This window comes from Ranitomeya variabilis, chromosome 7 (assembly GCF_051348905.1).
Source record: "Ranitomeya variabilis isolate aRanVar5 chromosome 7, aRanVar5.hap1, whole genome shotgun sequence".
NCBI lineage: Eukaryota > Metazoa > Chordata > Amphibia > Anura > Dendrobatidae > Ranitomeya > Ranitomeya variabilis.
The window spans coordinates 38,413,890-38,434,596 of NC_135238.1; positions in this window are offsets into that span (position 1 = coordinate 38,413,890).

Below are 20,707 nucleotides of genomic sequence, written 5' to 3' on the forward strand. Positions count from 1 at the left end.
AAGTAACGCAGGCTTAGAACGCACATTTTTGCCTCATTCACCCCATCAAAGTTGAGAGACTTTGCTTTATGAAAGCCAAACTTTATTGTACCATGAAACCCAAGCCAGAGCCGCCTAATTAATTTTACTAAATAGATCAACCACTCAGTGTAGGAATCTTTAAGTAAAGAAGAAGCTCAAGACATTTTTTTGGCCTCGTTTCTGAAGGTGATGTGTTTTCTTTTCTGGACATCCTTTGAAAAGCACCGGGCTACTTTTAGACTGGATTAGTGAAGGCGTATACATGGCCTTTGTATCGGCGTTACAAGCCAAGGGCCTATAGAAATGAAAACAAGATGCCTAATTTCAACAGAATGCCACTAAAAGCTACTTAGTGCAAACATCCGTAAACCTGTCAGGAGTGAGGACCTGCTAAAGAAAACTACGAGGAAAGAAGCTCCCAAAGATGACAACAAAACAAATATTATGATTTGTGGAGCTTATAATATTGCTGAAGTTTGCAATTTCTTAGCTATGTTAGCTTTCCATCATTACTTCTAAGTAATTCTCTTCGAGAAAGAAATTCCCAGAGGACCCTCTTCAAGGCTCCTTTTATAATTCCTCGAAAAATAAAAAGTAGAATTATAAACTAAGATTAAGGCTGAAGAGTTGTCCTCACAATATTTTGACCAACACTTATTCGAATGCTATCTTTTGGTACCCAGAAGATACCAGGGATGTAACGGCACAGCATGGATTACCAGGACATGTGGCAAATATTTTGTGCCTCCTAACTTGTGGAACCTGAGCCCCTTCCACCAGTCCAGCATGGAGCCCCTTATCACCCAACCTCATGTATTGTATTTTAAGAAAATGCCTATGTAATTACAGTTTTCCTTTTGACCTTACTAGTTATTTTCTGCTGAGATCTGACATACAATTTTAAAAACACAGTTATGCGTTGTTATGTTTTTTTTATGACATTTTTTGGTTTTTTTATGCAACCATTTTAATACTCTTGCCTTATGACCTAACATTATCCCTAGCCATAGTCCTAGCCCCAACCCTAGCTAGGGTTATAAAAAGGAAGTAAAGTTTATTATAGAGTTAGTGGTTTGTTTGTTTTTTTTTACAGGGGACACTTTTTTTAAAATTTGAGACACCTCCCCCAGTAGATCTGTTTCTTCTCCCACAAATTTGCAAGTGGGAAGATAAGGTAGGTGGGGAGGCGTAGGGGAACACGGATCAAATGTTATTATCTCAGTTGCAGTCTATACAGAGTGCAGCAGTGGAGATGAGTTTTGTCATTGGCTGCTGTGCTCTGCCTAGGCAGATGACAAAGTTCAATTCATCATACTGCGAGCTTTGTCATTTTAGGGGACTATATCATTCACCTATAGTTCAGGAGAAACTATAGACATATCTGAGTTACAGTTTCCGGCACACAACCTGGCCTGAAGAATTGTTGGACATGAGAAATTGTGGAATTCTTGTAGGATAATGAACAATCGCCAATCACCATTGATCACTAAGTGATTGCAAATCCAAACACTAAAAAGAACCTGCTACTTGCTATACATTTGTTTTTATATTGTTCCTGGTGATGTAGTGCACTCTTACCTTTATATAAATCTAGTCTTGTTAACTAACTGGACGTGGTCCTCAAGAAGACACCCATAGAGGGTGTGGGCCACGATGGGCCGTATCTCAGGAATGGTAAGGAGTAGGAACAAAACAAAACCATTGCCAAATTCAGAAGAACATAATGATTCATACCAGCTAAAAAATACATAGATACACACACAAGATTAGAAAATCTTTCCAAAGGGTCATCAAAGGTCATATTTAAAAAACAAATCTAGATTTCATTGACGGAAAGTCTTATAGCGTTACATATCTTACATTTGCTCTTTCTCACTAAGTTTCTGATGCATAATCAAAAATTATATTGGGGTATCGTGTTAGCCAGAAAAATTGATGTAATGGATGGCATAAAAGTATTTATATCACTAATTTTCTGTAATCACTTACAAATCTGTAGTGTAAATTAAGATCAGGACACTTCGAAATTTGTGGGTATGCAATGAAAAAGACAAAAAAATCTATGTTCTTTTAGTCAACCATGTCCTGCAACACATGGTGGCATGAAGACAGTAGGATTTTGTGTAGAAGGATATATTGACCGATATTGGTGGGATCGACCAACAGTCTACTGAGTTATTATTTATTATTATTATTTATTGTTATAGCGCCATTTATTCCATGGTGCTTTACATGTAAGGAGGGGTATACATAATAAAAACAGGTACAATAATCTTAAACAATACAAGTCATAACTGGTACAGGAGGAGAGAGGACCCTGCCCGCGAAGGCTCACAATCTACAAGGGATGGGTGAGAATACAGTAGGTGAGGATAGAGCTGGTCATGCAGCGGTTTGGTTGATCGGTGGTTACTGCAGGTTGTAGGCTTGTCGGAAGAGGTGGGTCTTCAGATTCTTTTTGAAGGTTTCGATGGTAGGCGAGAGTCTGATGTGTTGTGGTAGAGGGTTCCAGAGTAGGGGTGATACGCGAGAGAAATCTTGTATACGATTGTGGGAAGAGGAGATAAGAGGAGAGTAGAGAAGGAGATCTTGTGAGGATCGAAGGTTGGTGCAGGTAAGTACCGGGAGACGAGGTCACAGATGTATGGAAGACACAGGTTGTGGATGGCTTTGTACGTCATGGCTAGGCTTTTGTACTGGAGTCTCTGGGCAATGGGGAGCCAGTGAAGGGATTGACAGAGGGGAAAGGCCGGGGAATAGTGGGGGGACAGGTGGATTAGTCGGGCAGCAGAGTTTAGAATAGATTGGAGGTGTGCAAGAGTGTTAGAGGGGAGGCCACAGAGCAGGAGGTTGCAGTAGTCAAGGCCGGAGGTGATGAGGGCATGGACTAGGGTTTTTGCAGATTCTTGGTTGAGGAATGTACGGATTCGTGAAATATTTTTGAGTTGAAGTCGGCAGGAAGTGGAAAGGACTTGGATATGTGGTTTGAAGGAGAGATCAGCGTCAAGGATTACCCCGAGGCAGCGAGCTTGTGGGACTGGGGAGAGTGGGTCGCCATGTACTTTAATGGATAGGTTTGTTGGGGGGGTCGCGTGAGATGGGGGAAAGATGATAAATTCTGTTTTGTTCATGTTAAGTTTCAGAAATCTAGCGGAGAAGAAGGATGAAATAGTGGACAGACATTGAGGGATTCTGGTTAGTAGGGAGGTGATATCTGGTCCAGAGATGTTGATCTGTGTGTCATCAGCATAGAGGTGATACTGAAAGCCATGAGGGCGCTTCCTTACTCTTTCCCGACAGATAAAATAGGGGAAGAAATAGATCCCGCCTGCTAAATTTCAGCAGCTGATTCTGTTTTTCACCCTAAAGATAAGCCACCGCCAGAGATGTCTGACAGGGCCTATTTCATAGAGAACACAGGTGAACACAGGTGAGCTCAGGGTGGACAGTAGAGAGAGCTGTTGGTGAAACGATCATATGGAGGCCCTAAAATAAGAAATCTTGATAGTTAAGAGACCATTATTGTCTCTTGACTGAACTTTTACACTAGTGGCCCTAATGATAGGATATTTAGACATGTGCATGCCTACTATGTGTATGGTCATGGACCATGGATGAGATTTAAGCACACACAACGTCTTCTGTTCTTTTACCTCCAGGCCCAACTGCAAGGACAACATTCCTAATACTTTTCTTATTATGTAACATCTAATTACTCCGATCCTACAGCTCAATGTCTTACATTTTAAGGAGTATACTTAGGCTCATATTTCATGCACATCATCATAATCCTTTTCTATAAATTGTGCTTTATGTGTAAAGGGAAAACCAACCCAATATTTCCATATGGAATTTAAAGGTCGAATGCTAGTCTTTAATACCATATTTAATGCATAATCAATTTGTATCTGCATTATTTAACGTTCGTTCAGGATTAAAGCAGCTGTTTTTCAGAAATATCATCCAGATGTTCTACCAATCCTAAATTATTAATAATCATAATTTACCCTTCTAGGTTTACTGACACTGTAATATCTTGGATACGTGCCTAATGGAAAGCAAAGAATATGGGAATTATTTTTAAATGAGTTGTTTCAAGTTCTTAAATGGGTAAAAATGCAAAAAGCTTGTAAAAACAAACAACTTTGCAATTTAACTCTTATTAAAAATCCTCTCTGTTGTGAAGAATGAAGAATTTTTTAATTTTATAGTTTACTGGAGATTGCCATGGTTACCGACCACCCTACATTCTCAGAGTGGCTGGTTACCTAGGTAAAGAACATGTGCTGAGAGTGGGTTCTATGCTTTAGAATCCCCTTGCACCACTTTGAAGATGGCTATTTTGCTGGATCCAACCACCCTCAGTGTCCCTACGTGTATCTCATGCTGCGGAGTAGAGATGAGCGGATCTTTTGAAATTAGAATTTTACAGCTTATCTTAATTTACCCCAAAAATTAAATTTGCAGAGAATAAATTAGTGCCAATTTCATTACTAGAATGTTCACAAAATAGATGTGTTGGAGAGAAAAGACATAGAGACAACCCCGCTGATCATAAGAGCTTACACTTTACAGGAGAGAGATGACCCTGCAGACCATAAGAGCTTACACTCTACAGGAGAGGGAGAGAGGATCCTGCTGATCGTAAGAGCTTACACCCTACAGGAGAGAGAGGACCGCGCTGACCATAAGAGCTTACACCCTACAGGAGAGAGAGGACCCCACTGACCATAAGAGCTTACACTCTACAGGAGAGAGAGAGGACCCCACTGACGCAGCAACAGACACAGAGTTCAGCGGTACTCCCAAAGGGGGTAAGCCGACAAAAAGGACTCGGGTTGTCCGTCGAACCAGAGCACAGAAGAGACAGATTGGGTCGGCAGCCAGTTCACATACAACAGCAGGGCCATACAGAAACTGCGCACAATAAGAGGTGGAAATCCTGACAGGGTCAAAGTAATTCAGGGTTCTTAAACAGACTCCGGTGACAGTATTGGTTGCAAATCCCTTTTTGTTGAAGTAAACTGGTTAAACGTTTCAGCGCCTCAGTCTTTCATTTGGACAATAGCCATCGATCCAGGATCGGGGTCATCACAGCTGAGAGGACCTGCTGCTGATCAAGTAAGTGTCTGTTCCTTCATGATATCCCTTACATTGTGCATCGCCTGCGGCCATAGCACTGGGTCAAGCCACTAGTGACATCCCCCTCAAGAGACGGACCTCATTGATCTGGTGCTGGGTACCTCGGTCTCCCGGGCATCACAACTGGCGTGACGAACAGGATTGGGCCAGCCCGTACACCGGGTATTGTGTGCCGTAATTGGAGTCTGAAACTGTGAAAATTTGGATGAAAAATCTTGGAAATTGACTTTGTTAAAGAAAATCCCGTTCCCCATTGAAAACTATTGAAAGTGACTTTTCTCCATTGGTTATAATGGGGTAAAAATGGCCGCCATCCCCTGATGTAATCATCTCATAACCGTTAGGCACAAAACTGTTAATCGAACTACGTCATTACCCAAGCCCCAGTCTAACTGAAAAACTTCAAAATCCACCATCACAGAGCGTGCGGCAGTTAGAGGCAGCAGGAAGCGTGTCATTGTCATCCTGCTGCACAGAGGAACGAATCTACATTATCTAGACGGAAGCTAGGACCGGAGGGGTCTGGATTAACTAAGGGGGTACAGTATGTCGCAGCACGGATACGCCGCAGCACCCGGCGACGCTAATGCAGCTGAAAGACAGAGTGTCGATAGAGAGCCTGGCAGCGCAGCAGTGCAAGGAGTGGCGCCCATCATGCCGGTGTTGATGCCATATACCCTGGGTGGCCCGTGGCTTCCAATGTATGAAGGTGAACCTAATACCCTTGACGGTTTCAGGGAAAAGATGCTGGCTCATTTTGATATGTTCCCTGTGGGTGAAGCTCAGCGTGTTAGTCTACTGATGATGCAGTTAAGTGGCCATGCTAAGCGAGAAGTCACGGCATGGGCAACTGATCTAAAAGGTACTGTTGAACGCATATTTGCTGGATTAAAAGCTACATTTGAAATAACTGCCAGCAGCAAAGCTAAAGTACGATTCTTTAATTGCAAACAAAAAGCTAATGAGGGCGTGAGAGATTTTGCCTTAAACCTGCAGGAAGCCCTTAAATCACTTACACTGGCTGAACCCATTTTTAACACAGGAGCCGATAAACTGCTAAGAGATCAATTTATTGAGGGACTCTACACCCCTTCTCACTGGGGGCATGTGAGCATGCTTGTTTTTAAGAACCCTGAATTGACATTTGCCCAATTAAAGGAGAGCGCTATACGTCTCCAGCTGGCAGAGGCACCTCGGGATCAGGATCTCACACAACCCATGGCAGATGCACTTCAGCAACGGGGAATGCCAGTGACATCAGCTACATCCGGTGCCAGTGCTAAGTCCCTGAGGCCCATTACTAATGAGGCTCTTCAGCAAAAGCTTGACTCTTTAACTGATGTTGTTGCTTCAATGGCTAAAAGCATGCAGGAGATGAGAGAACCCAAGATGGAGTTGGCAAACCGTAGAGAGGATGTTCCATGGATGAGGTCCCGGAGATACCCGACATGGAGAGGACGACCCCGTGACCGCTACCAACCAGATGGACAGCCCATTTGCCACCGTTGCCAGCAGCCAGGCCATTTTGCACGAAATTGTGATTTAAACGGGAATCCCCTGGGAATGCGGGCCGCTTCGCAGGAATGAATTTTCAAGGCCCAACACCCTGGCACGACAGGTACATCGGAGGACGACCCATCATCCCTATCATGCTGGATGGAATCCCGTTCAACGCTTTGCTGGATACAGGTTCCCAGATTTCATCAATACCATATATCCTTTATAAGAGGTACTGGGCTGAGGTAGATATTGATAAAGGACACTCTGATGTTGAACTAGATATATGGGCCAGTAATGGTAAGTTGGTACCGAAACTAGGATTCTGGGAGATGACCGTAAAGATTGGTAAAGCAGAATTGAAGAAACAGGGTATAATTGTCGTTGATGTTGACCGACAGAACTGTGAACCAACTGTATTGATAGGAATGAATGTGTTAGAGAACTGCTTTTCCGAAGTTATTTCTGTCTTACAACAAATTGCTGAAACTGCCCGATCCTGCCAGCAGAGAGTTCTCCGGAGGGAAATAAAAGTGTTGATGTTAAGGCAACAGATAGAAGTTGCAGGTGGAGAAATCGGCAGTGTGAGGGTGAGTGATCCAACGTCTATTGTAATCCCACCAAAAACAGAAATGCTGGTATGGTGCAGAGCGGCCATTGGTACTAAAGGACGAGACTATCAAGCCTTAATAGAACCAGCGTACACCGACTGCAGGCCCACTATACTCATGGCACGAGGGGTGGTCGAGGTACACCGGGGACGGGTGCCGGTACGACTTTTGAACTGTGGAGAGGAAGAGGTCACTTTGCCAAGGTACGCTACAGTGGCAAAGTTATATACTGTTGACAACAATGCCATCACAACCGTTGAGATCTTAGAATCGACCTGTCAGGTGGAAAATAACGGCTCAGATGGAGAATCGGAGGATTGGTGCCAACAGTTAGACGTGGGTGTAGATTCAACACCTACCCATCAAAGACAAGGGGTGTATAGATTAGTGACGGAATATGAACAGGTCTTCAGTAAACACCCATTGGACTTCAGACGGATAGAAGGGGTGGAACATACAATCCCCACCGGTGACCATCCCCCGATAAAAGAAAGATATAGACCCATACCGCCCGCTCACTATCAATGCGCGAAGGACATGCTGAGAGAGATGAAACAGGCCAGGGTAATAAGAGATAGTTGTAGCCCTTGGGCGGCCCTTCTGGTGATTGTCAAAAAAAGGACGGAACCATGAGAATGTGCGTAGACTACCGGCGGATTAATAACATCACCCATAAAGACGCCTATCCCTTGCCTAGGATAGAAGAGTCCTTGACTGCTTTGAAATCTGCTAATTATTTTTCCACCTTAGACTTAACAAGCGGGTATTGGCAAGTCCCTGTGGCTGAGAGAGATAAAGAAAAAACGGCATTCACCACACCAATGGGTTTAAGCGAATTTAATCGCATGCCGTTCGAACTCTGCAACGCATCCGGTACTTTCCAGCGACTGATGGAATGTTGCCTCGGACACAAGAACTTCGAGACCTTCCTCCTGTACCTAGATGATGTGATCGTCTACTCAAAGAGTTACGAACAGCACTTAACAGACCTGGCAGAGGTGTTCGAAGCCTTATCCAAGTATGGTATGAAAATCAAACCATCCAAATGACACCTTCTCAAGCCAAAGGTACAATACTTAGGGCACATCGTGAGTTCGGAGGGAGTAGCACCGGATCCCGAGAAAATAACTGCCATAAGGGATTGGCCAAGACCTACCAACGCAAAAGAAGTGAGGCAATTCTTGGGATTAGTGGGTTACTATCGTAGATTTATAAAAGGATTTACCAAATTGGCAGCACCCTTGCAAGATGCTTTGATAGGGCAGATGAAGAAACCTTCAAACCGAAACCCTCCTTTTCAGTGGAACGACGAAAGAGAAGACTCCTTTGAACAACTAAAGAAGGCACTAACTGGAGAAGAAGTTCTGGCGTACCCGGATTACCATCAACCTTTCATCCTCTACACTGATGCCAGTAATGTGGGATTGGGAGCGGTGCTGTCACAAAAGCAAGAAGGTCGGAAGAAAGTCATCGCCTTTGCAAGTAGAAAACTCCGGCCTACTGAAAGAAATTCTGAAAATTATAGTTCCTTCAAATTGGAGCTACTGGCAGTAGTTTGGGCTGTGACTGAACGTTTCAAACACTATTTGACCGGTGCAGAATTTATTGTCTATACTGACAACAATCCATTGACCCACCTAGACACGGCTAAATTAGGTGCGTTAGAACAGCGATGGATGGCCCGGTTATCTAATTACAACTTCGTGATCAAGTATCGAGCAGGTCGCAAGAATGGAAATGCCGATGCCCTATCCCGGATGCCACACTTGAGAGATGTAGAAGAAGAAACGGGGGAGCTTGAAGAAATTGAACTACCAGCCTTTCATCAGCCCAAGGCAAAACATCGTCAGTCAAATACCTATCAGAAACAACAAGAAGTGAATTTTAATCCGTTAGCACACCATAGATGGGTTGACACCCAAGATAGCAATCCGGCTGTGAAGCTAGTGAAGGAACTATTGACTGAGCAAAGTGCCTATCCCGATGAGGATGCCCCAGAAGAGACGCATCAACTTTGGAAAGAGAGAGGCAAAATGTTCCTGTATCAAGGGAAACTCTGTAGAAGATACACCAATCCGAAAACACATGAGTTGGTTTGGCAGATTATCGTGCCTAAGCAAGATGTGAGGATGGTCCTCGAGGCTTACCACAATGGTGCTGGTCACTTTGGTTGGAAAAAGCTAGAAGTACTTCTGAGAGAAAGATTTTATTGGGTCGGGATGAGAAAATCAATCGAACAGTGGTGTAGAAACTGTGGACCGTGCAACCTCAGAAGGAACGATCAAAAGAGCCAAAGAGCACCACTGCAGCCCATAATCACCAAACAACCACTTGAACTGGTAGCCATGGACCACGTGAAGTTGACACCGAGCCGGTCCGGTTACGTCTATGCCTTGACCATCGTGGACCATTATTCGCGCTTCTTGGTAGTAGTACCTGTAAAAGATCTGACTGCAAAAACAGCAGCCAAAGCGTTCCAAACGTACTTTTGTAGACCCCATGGATATCCGGAACAGGTTCTCACTGACCAGGGTACAGCCTTTGAATCAGAGATCTTCAGAGAATTCTGTAAAATGTATGGTTGAAAAAAGATCCGGACGACGGCCTATCATCCGCAAACAAACGGCTTATGTGAGAAGATGAATCATATTGTGATAGACCTACTAAAGACTTTACCTGAAACGGAAAGGAATCAATGGCCAGAGAAATTGCCTGACTTGGTGGATCTGTATAATCATGTCCCGGTGAGCTCTACCAACTGCACCCCAGCTTATCTTATGCGTGCAAGACCCGGCCAGTTGCCAATCGATCTAGAAATGGGAATTCTGAAACCAGACGCAGAAGTTCAAGACTCCAATTGGGATGTCGTACGGCAAAAGCAGTATCGCCAAGTGCAAGAGAGTGTGGAAAGAAGCCTCCAGCAAACCAGAGAAAGACAAGAGCGAACTTTCAACCAGAATGCTCTAGCATCTCCATTAAGACCGGGTGACCAAGTACTCAAGAAGAGGAATCGTCGAACCAATAAACTGGATAATCACTGGGAAGCCGTACCCTACACAGTTTTACCAACAAGAATGGATAATCCTAAAATGTGTCTCATTAGCAAAAACGGAGGTTTAACATCTGTACTAGTGTCAAGAGACAATCTTAAATTATGTCCGGAAACGTTGAAAGAGCCAGAAGTTTTCCAGCCAGAACCAGAAGTTATTCAACCCATACAGGTTCAACCAGTAAAGGAAAAAGAGGAGGAAATGTATCACACCTGTATAGGAGACTTTCCCAAAACCCTACTAACATACCATGGTGCAGTAGTGGTTCCCATGGTGGCCTTTTATCCAACACCGAACCCAATATTAGAAGTCCCAAGACAGGAAGAGGCTGACCCCGTACTACAAGAGGTTCCAGGTCAGGAAGAACAGATTCCTGATCAGAGTAATCCCATTCACGGTGGACTTGCCAACCCCATAGTGGTGGAATTATCTTTAGCAGAGAGGGCAGATACTATATCCGCAGTAGACAGTAGTACACCACATAAAGAGACACCGCTATTACGTAGATCCCAGCGTAGTACCCAGGGTCAATTACCGGCCAGGTATGCGGATTACCAACTATAAGACTATAGTCATTGTTATCGTTCTGTAACGTTTAAGCCCAGTACCTACAGAGACTTACCTGTATGAACTTCTTGCATATTCTTGAACTTTTATCAGCCCGGAAACACTAAATCAAAGCTCCGGAAAGACTGCTTTGTGAACTTTGCTTCCTAGTACCTTCAAGGATAAAACTGTACTAATGGACACTATTTGAAGTGACTTTTTACAGAATTCCATTTTTTTTTGTTTCTTTGAGTGGTTTTTGTAACTTTTAATTTTTAAGACTCTGTACATATCAATTGTTATTTCAAAATGTTATCGTCTCACAGTCCCGGAGTACTGTTCTTAACTAAGGGGGAATGTGGCGCCCCTAGGGGTATTTGCCACAAAAATAGTTATTGACACCAAATACAAATATTAAAATAGCAAGACTGCACTACCATCTCTGGCCAGAAGGGGGAGCTCCAGAGACTCCCCTTGATCTATTCTGGTCTTAGAAAAGGACTGGCAGTTGGGTTGAGGAGCTGAAAGTGAGAGGTCGTATAACTGAACTCCTAACAGCCCTATGACGGATTATAGGCCCGTAATACCCATAGTAGGAAAAGAGGAATAGAGAAAAAGGACATTGTGAGAACCAGGTAGCAATAATTTCTACCCAAAATAGGCGCAGAGACGGATACAGGATCCGTGGCTATATTCGTTATATATAATACAGCAACCGGAAGAAAGTGAGGTGATATCAGCTTCACCAGGGTAAGACGCAGTAACAGACACAGAGTTCAGCGGTACTCCCAAAGGGGGTAAGCCGACAAAAAGGACTCGGGTTGTCCGTCGAACCAGAGCACAGACGAGACAGATTGGGTCGGCAGCCAGTTCACATACAGCAGCAGGGCCATACAGAAACTGCGCATAATAAGAGGTGGAAATCCTGACAGGGTCAAAGTAATTCAGGGTTCTTAAACAGACTCCGTTGACAGTATTGCCTGCAAATCCCTTTTTGTTGAAGTAAACTGGTTAAACGTTTCAGCGCCTCAGTCTTTCATTTGGACAATAGCCATCGATCCAGGATCGGGGTCATCACAGCTGAGAGGACCTGCCGCTGATCAAGTAAGTGTCTGTTCCTTCATGATATCCCTTGCACTGTGCATCGCCTGAGGCCACAGCACCGGGTCAAGCCACTAGTGACATCCCCCTCAAGAGACGGACCTCATTGATCTGGTGCTGGGTACCTCGGTCTCCCGGGCATCACACACTCTACAGGAGAGAGAGAGGACTCCGCTGACCATAAGAGCTTACACCCTACAGGAGAGAGAGAGGACCCCACTGACCATAAGAGCTTACACTCTACAGGAGAGAGAGAGGACCCCACTGACCATAAGAGCTTACACTCTACAGGAGAGAGAGAGGACCCCACTGACCATAAGAGCTTACACTCTACAGGAGAGAGAGAGGACCCCACTGACCATAAGAGCTTACACCCTACAGGAGAGAGAGGACCCCACTGACCATAAGAGCTTACACCCTACAGGAGAGAGAGGACCCCACTGACCATAAGAGCTTACACTCTACAGGAGAGAGAGAGGACCCCACTGACCATAAGAGCTTACACTCTACAGGAGAGAGAGAGGACTCCGCTGACCATAAGAGCTTACACTCCACAGGAGAGAGAGGACCTCGCTGACCATAAGCGCTTACACTCTACAGGAGAGAGAGGACCCCACTGACCATAAGAGCTTACACTCCACAGGAGAGAGAGGACCCCGCTGACCATAAGAGCTTACACTCTACAGGAGAGAGAGGACCCCGCTGACCATAAGAGCTTACATTAAACAGGAGGGAGAGACTTACCTAGTGACTCTGGAGATGGAAAATTACTCTGCCGTACAAACTGTGCTCCACTGGGAACCGCTGATCTGTGATGACCCAAGTACTGGCCACCACTGTATAGGGTATGATAATCCGCTAGATGTCATAGCTGCAGGGCATTGTGGGAAGGCCAGCATGGCAATGCAAAAAGACATTAGCCTGCTCTCTGATTCTTCAGCAATGAGTGAAATGGTGTCGGGCAAGTTTTTTTCTTTACGAACCATGAATCAAATCTCCAAATGTTCAAATTCACTTGAAACCAAGAATTTCAGGAAATTTTGCATGAACTCAATCCTCCGCAGTTCAATGCGCTCATCCCTATTGCAGAAACAATGCTTTTACCTCATATCTACACGTATCTACATACCTATCTATCTATCCATCCATCTATCTAAAATGCAATATGGCAGGAATCCTGTTTTAAAATGGTGAAAAACTTGATAAAGGCCCATTCTTTCGGGTCCTGAAGCAGCAAAACAGCACCAGACCATCACATTACTACCACCATACTTTACTGTTGGTGTGATGTTCCTTTTCTGAAATGCTGTGTAACATCTACGCCAGAAGTAATGAGATATACACTTTCAAAAAAGTTTAACTTTTGTCTTGTCAGTCCACTGTGTATTCTCCGAAAGTCTTGGGGATCATCAAGATGTTTTCTGGCAAAACTGAGATGAGCCTTTATGTTCTTATTGCTCAGCAGTGGTTTTTGTCTTGGAACTCTGCCATGCAGGCCATTTTTGCCCAGTCTCTCTCTTGTGGTGGATCCGTGATGAACACTGACCTAAATTGAGTCAAGTGAGGCCTGCAGTTCTTTGAATTTTGTTGTGTGGTCTTTTGTGAACTCTTGGGTTAATCTTGGTCGGCCGGCCACACCTGGGATGGTTCACCACTAGTGATTAGCGAGTGTACTCATTGTTCGGGTTTTCCCGAGCACGCTCGGGTGACCTCCGAGTATTTATAACTGCTCGGAGATTTAGTTTTCATCACAGCAGCTGAATGATTTACAGCTACTAGCCTACTTGATTACATGTGGGGATTCCCTAGCAACCAGGCAACCCCCACATGTACTCAGCCTGGCTAGTAGCTGTAAATCATTCAGCTGCCATGATGAAAACTAAATCTCCGAGCAGTCATAAATACTCGGAGGTCACCCGAGCTTGCTCGGGAAAACCTGAGCAACGAGTACACTCGCTCATCACTATTCACCACTGTTCCATGTTTTTGCCATTTGTGGATAATGGCTCTCACTGTGGTTCGCGGGAGTCGCAAAGCTTGAGAAATGGCTTTATAATCTTTTCCAGATTGATAGATCTCAATTACTGTGTTTCTCATTTGTTCCAGAATTTCTTTGAATTTCCATGATATCTATCTTTTGAGCAACTTTTGGTCTACTTCACTTTATCAGGCAGGTCCTGTTTAAGTGATTTCTTGATTGAGAACAGGCGTGGCAGTAATCAGACTGAGGAATTTGAACTCATCTTCCCAAAGATGTGATAAATAGTGTTGAGCATTCCGATACTGCAAATATCGGGTATCGGCCGATATTTGCTGTATCGGAATTCCGATACCGAGTTCCGATATTTTTGCGATATCGGAAATCGGAATCGGAAGTGTGCAGTGCGTATGGTTCCCAGGGTCTGGAGGAGAGGAGACTCTCCTTCAGGCCCTGGGATCCATATTCATGTAAAAAATAAATAATAAAAATAAAAAATATTGATATACTCACCCCTCCGGCGGACCCTGGCTCTTAGCGGTGCCTCCGTTCCTAAGAATGCAGGGAGTGAAGGACCTTCGATGACGTCGCGGTCACTTGAGCGGTCACATGAGCGGTCACGAGACCAATCACAAGCCGCGACGTCATCGCAGGTCCTTCACTCCCTGCATTCTTAGGAACGGAGGCAGACGCTTGGACCGGTGAGAGCCGGGGCCGTCGGAGGGGTGAGTATATCAATATTTTTTATTTTTATTCTTTATTTTATACATGAATATGGATCCCAGGGCCTGAAGGAGAGTTTCCTCTCCTTCAGACCCTGGGAACCATTCCGATATTTTGTGTCCCATTGATATGCATTGGTATCGGGTATCGGTATCGGCGATATCCGATATCCAATCCGATACCGATACCTTTGCATATCGGAAGGTATCGCTCAACACTAGTGATAAACCACAGTTAATTTATGTTTTAAGGGGGGATCACTTTTTCAGATAGGGTCCTGTAGGTTTGGATTTCTTTTTCCCATAATAATAAAAAGACCTTCATTTAAAAACTGCATTTTATGCTTACTTGTGTTATCTTTGTCTAATATTTATATTTTTTCGGTGATCTGATACATTTAAGTGTAACAAACATGCAAATGAATAGGAAATCAATGAGAGGGCAGACACTTTTTTCACACAACTGTATGTGACCTCGATAACTTTGTTCTTCAAACTATAAAAGTAATTTGAGGTTACCCGGGTTCCCTTTATCCAACACTGTTTAGTTTGACAAATGCGACAATGTGATAATAAGCGACATATAGAAGAGGGGCAAATAGTTTTTCACACCATTTTAAATTGCGTTAGCAATCAGAGGCCCAGAGGAAACAAGAAATTGCACCATTATTGACTGAAGATGAACTTTCTTCTACACAACAAGCAATGTAAGGGTCAGTTTACCTTACCAGCGGGACGCAGAGCAGCACAGATGAGAGTATAAGCCGAGAAGCTTTTGTGTTACATGATTTAACATGGAAAAATCAATAATTATTTAGTGTGTCTATTATACAAGCTTATCACCCTGCGGGTTGTCCTGATATAAAGAGAGAATCTCATCCATAATTAACCTACTAAGTGCCCACATTGTGGGTATCACACGCTATTGATTTCTTTCTTTCCAAGAAGGCCTATCTAGGACAACAGAAGAGAAGTTTATATTGTTATTAAAGGGAACCTGTCTGGACGATTTTACTAATCAAACAAGTGGACTTTTGTAGGACAACAAGAAAAATGACACCTCTTTTGTGTTAATCCGATATGCCATCACTGAGAAATAGAGCTTTGAAGCCTAGAAGTGCATTGGGGGGGTGTATGCACTGAGAAAACATTGACACCCCCCCAATGCACTTCCAGGCTCGTGGCTTCAAAGCTCGATTTCTCAGAACTGGCACATCGGAATACTGCAAGACAGATTTCATATTTACAGTTGTGCTAGGACCTATTCAGTCATACCACAGGTTTGATCAGTAAAATCACCCTTTAAATGTACTAATATGAAGATTACATAATTATACTGTTTCACACTTTATATCAAAATGTGTTAACTACTATGAACTATTCATATATGTACACCATGGGTCAAAGAAACCAGCTTAATGTTACGTGTAATGTGAAATGTGATGTATAATGTGAATTGTGATGTGCATTAAACGCATTAATATTTTTGACAGTGTAGTTTGACGGTAGGGAGAGTTAGAAGGATGATAGGGACAGGTAGAGGGATGGTAGGGACAGGTAGAGTTAAGTTGAAGGGAAAGTGACAATTACCTGTTAGAATATCAAATAGGCTCTGGAGTGCATAGAAAGAGGACCTAAGGTCCATTGTCAGCAGGGCCACATTCGGGGGTGTCCCTAAAGTGAGAGGAGAAGAAGTGACTGAGAGACAAAGTGATTGAACGGAGACAGGTTCTTGTAAAAGACGCTTAGCAGTGAGGCCCAGTTTATAACTCTCTAAGGTAATGGGCCTAGACAGGATTGAGTATGTGAGATGAGTAAAAACTCCCGAGCGGGAGTTCCAGGGCATCAAAGGCTTGAATCTGAGTCCTGCCATACTGGCACCCTAAGAGGAAAGAAGACGTGGAACTGTGGGGCGAGTAAAAGACTCTGTAAAGTTGAGTTGGGTGGTGGTGAAGTACTAAAAAGCAGTGGAGACAGAGGACAAGCAGAGAGAGTAATGAGGATAGGAGAACGATAAAGAAAAGAAGGAAGGAAACGGTGTGCAAAATTCTTTGTGTTATAAAGAAAACGTTCGTAAGATCTCTTGTATATATTCCCTACCACGTTCCGTTCAGTAAAAAGTTTATTTTCAACTGGCGGTCTCCCTAATGGAACTGAGAAACATCTGGTCCTGGCAAACCAGCAACATCAGTTACATGTGGTCTGCACTGGCGTAGCACCCTCACACCCAGCCAGGACAGAACCTTCACTTTCATGTATCGTGCCAGGGCTTAAGAGACAAGTGCCTCGCCCATAGCTACCGCCCCGAGCCACGCTACATACACACAACAAAATCTGATGCATTTTACTATACCAGCATCGTGGATAAAACTTTTCAAAATCTTATTTGTATGAAAATCCGCTATGCCGGTCAACTTTTGCTGTGAATTTTCCCTGCAGCATGTGAATGCGATTTCATAAAAAATGTATCCACAGTGTTTGTACTGTAATTTGCAGCAAATTTTTCAGATTTTTCACAGCGTGGCAGGGTAATTTATGCTGTGGATTTTATAATGCACTGCAAATTGTAAAATGGTGTAAGATCAGCAATATCCAAAATGCTTGTTCTTTGCTGATGATTTCTGCAAAGGATAAGCCTCGTATGGAGATACCCTGCAAGTTATTCATACACATATAGGAGTAATGGTTCATTGCCATTTATTAGGACCCTTGCATAATTGCATGTTTTTCACCGACAAAAGAGCACATTCACCAAGACTGACATTTTGCATGCTGGAGAAACATGCTCCAAATTATTAAGAGACGTGCACCTGTCAATGAATTTGCCTAATTTTCATCTGCTGTGCGCCATATGCGGAAAACCCCTCCCACCAAGCTTTGCCCATTTTTCCAAAAGTTGGTGGAGCTGGTATGAAAGTGGAAAAGGTTGCACAATTTTGACACAACTATGTATTGCTATTAAATCTTGCAACATTTCAACACTTTTAAGCCAGCTTTTTTTTGTTTTTGCACAAAATGTATGATGCAACAGGGTCCTAAATATTTCTCCCATGATCAAACAGAGCATGCATGGATCAAAGGGAGAAGTTTTTCGGCTGAGCAAGCATTCATTCTACAGCTATTTTAAATGTATGGTCACTTTTAGATATTGTACTTATAAAAGAAATGCCTAATGCTGAACCATCACCCTAAAATGAGGTTTTCTTTGGTGGGTCAAGAAACATAGAGTATTGACATATGAGTCTGAACTTTGACTCTTGAAATTGATGTTTGTGAATTGCTGAATGGATACTGTTTACATGTTATATCAGCTCCTACAGTTTATTGTGTTACTATCTATGGCGGACAGTGAAACAGGGATATTGAACAATTGATGTTTGCTAATATGTTGATTACCCATTGTATAAGTCCATGTAGCAGGCTGACCTATAAAACAATGAAAAACAAACTATGCATATTGATTAAATTCCCAAAGAATGAGAGTTAATCTCATCCCACCTCCCCCATGACCTGTGGATGATGACCTGAACAACAGATGTGGTTATAAAAAGGGATTTCTATCCTTCTGCAAATAAGAGAGACTCTACAGAACAACAGCCAAGGCACCGTGGCTCCATCGAGAGGATTACATATTTGACATTCTATAGGACGTCAGCTTAACCCCTTAACCCGAAGCCTGTTTTCACCTTCCTGACCAGGCCAATTTTCACAATTCTGATCACTGTCACTTTGTCCGGTTACGGAACGCTTCAACGGATCCAGGTGATTCTGAGAATGTTTTCTTATGACACATTGTACTTTATGATAGTGGTAAAATTTCTTTGATATGACTTGTGTTTATTTGTGAAAAAAAACAGAAATTTGGCAAAAATTTTGAAAATTTCGCAATTTTCAAACGTTTAATTTTTATGCCCTTAAATCAGAGTCGTATTGCACAAAATAGTTAATAAGTAACATTTCCCACATGTCTACTTTACATCACCAATATTTTCAAAACAAATTTTTTTTTTGTTTGGCAGTTAGAAGGGTTAAAAGTTGACCAGCGATTTCTTATTTTTACAACAAAATTTGCAAAACCAATTTTTTTAGGGACCACCTCACATTTGAAGTGACTTTGATGGGCCTGTGTGACATAAAATACCCCAAAATGACAGCATTTTAAAATCTGCACCCCTCAAGGTGCTGAAAACCACATTCAAGAAGTTTATTATCCCTTCAGGCCCTTCACAGGAATTTTTGAAATGTGAAAGGAAAAAATAAACATTTACTTTTCTTTCACTAAAATTTTCCTTTAGACCTAATTTTTTTTACTTTGGCAAGGGTAATAGATTTACGACACGCTTCCGTTAAGCGTGAGTTAAATGCTGCTGTCAGAGATTGACAGCAGCATTTAACTAGTCAACAGCTGTGGATGGATCATGATTCCATCTGCGGCTGTTGCGGGAACATGTCAGCTGTATAGATCATCTGTCATGTGCCTGGAAAGGTGCGGGCTTAGCGCCAGAGCCCGGAAAGGTCAGGGCTTAGCACCGCAGCCCGCACCAAACAAGGGGAAGTCCGATATCAGCATACTATCATGCCTGATTTTGGAAAGGGGTTAAGTGAGGTCGGATTCGTCTAGTTAGAATGTGGCCAGAAGAATGCAAATCACATACTTGCAGTCACGCTCCCGCAGCTCCCGGCGTTGGCACTGGAGCATCCTCAGAGTGCACGGCGCGGATTCACAAGTCTGCAATGACATTGACTTCAGACTTGTACCCTAACCTTAGACAACTCCTTTAAGGTGTTTTAATTGAAAGCACGACAGTCGTTATCATTTTTGTTTCCTAAATCGTGTGAACATAAGCAACTTTGAAATATATCTTATCAGAGGAATCTGCTTCTTTCTCTGCCAGAATTCACCAGTTATTATCAAAATTCTCAATTCTGAGGTAAAATCTGTATTCAGTGAAGACAGATTTTCCCATCACTGAGATATCTGCTACTAATAAGAGTCTATCTAGATGTAAGGGGAAGGAGCTCCACCTCTACCTCCTCCCTGCTCCTGTCTACATAAGATCTCAATGGTGGCAGCTGCCATCTCCATGATGGGAGAATCTGTCTTCACTGAATACAGATGTTACCTCAGAATTGAGAATTTTCATGACTGATCAATTTTGGCAGAGAAAGAAGCAGATTCCTCTGATAAGATGTATTATAAAGTTGCTCGTTTTCATGTCTACTATTGATTTATGAAATAAAAATGTAAATGGTGGTTATACTTTAAGTTCTGCAATCCTAAATTTTCTTTTCCCCTTACCTTCTATGGCTTCCAGCTTATTGAGGTCTCTCTGTAATATTTCACAGTCTATCAAAATGACAAATTAGACTATTACACATGAGAAACCCACAGTATCAAGCGTTAAAAATTCTCATTTACGCTTTGCAGGACTTATAAAACTCTGACCTGAAGGAGTTTTTACTTTATTGGACTTGCTGTACCAGGCCCTTTCCACTGTGTTTTTACGACATCTTTCTTCATTGACATCAACAGGGAAAAACGCAAACCAGGAAAACCACATGTAAAAAACTGTGGTCTGCATCGTCTCCATAATAAGGAGTCTGTGTGCTGCCATATGAAACTGTGGTAAGAGCCGGCATCCTCCCCTCGGGAGGCAACGCTCTGTAATATGGCATGCAATGTCACTTTCCACCTTATAAATCACACAGAGGTTTAGAAAGACCCCACAGCAGTCCCTGGTTAGTTCAACTACAACGTGCTCCAAATACCAAGTAATACTGGATTTACACAGCTTTTTCACGAATTACACTGTGTGCAGAATTATTAGGCAAGTTGTATTGTAGAGGATTATTTTTATTATTGATCAACAACTATGTTCTCAATCTACCCAAAAGACTCATAAATATTAAAGCTTAATATTTTTGGAAGTTGGAGTGGGTATTTTTAGATTTGGCTATCTTAGGAGGGTATCCGTTTGTACAGGTAACTATTACTGTGCAGAATTATTAGGCAACTTAATAAAAAATAAATATATTCCC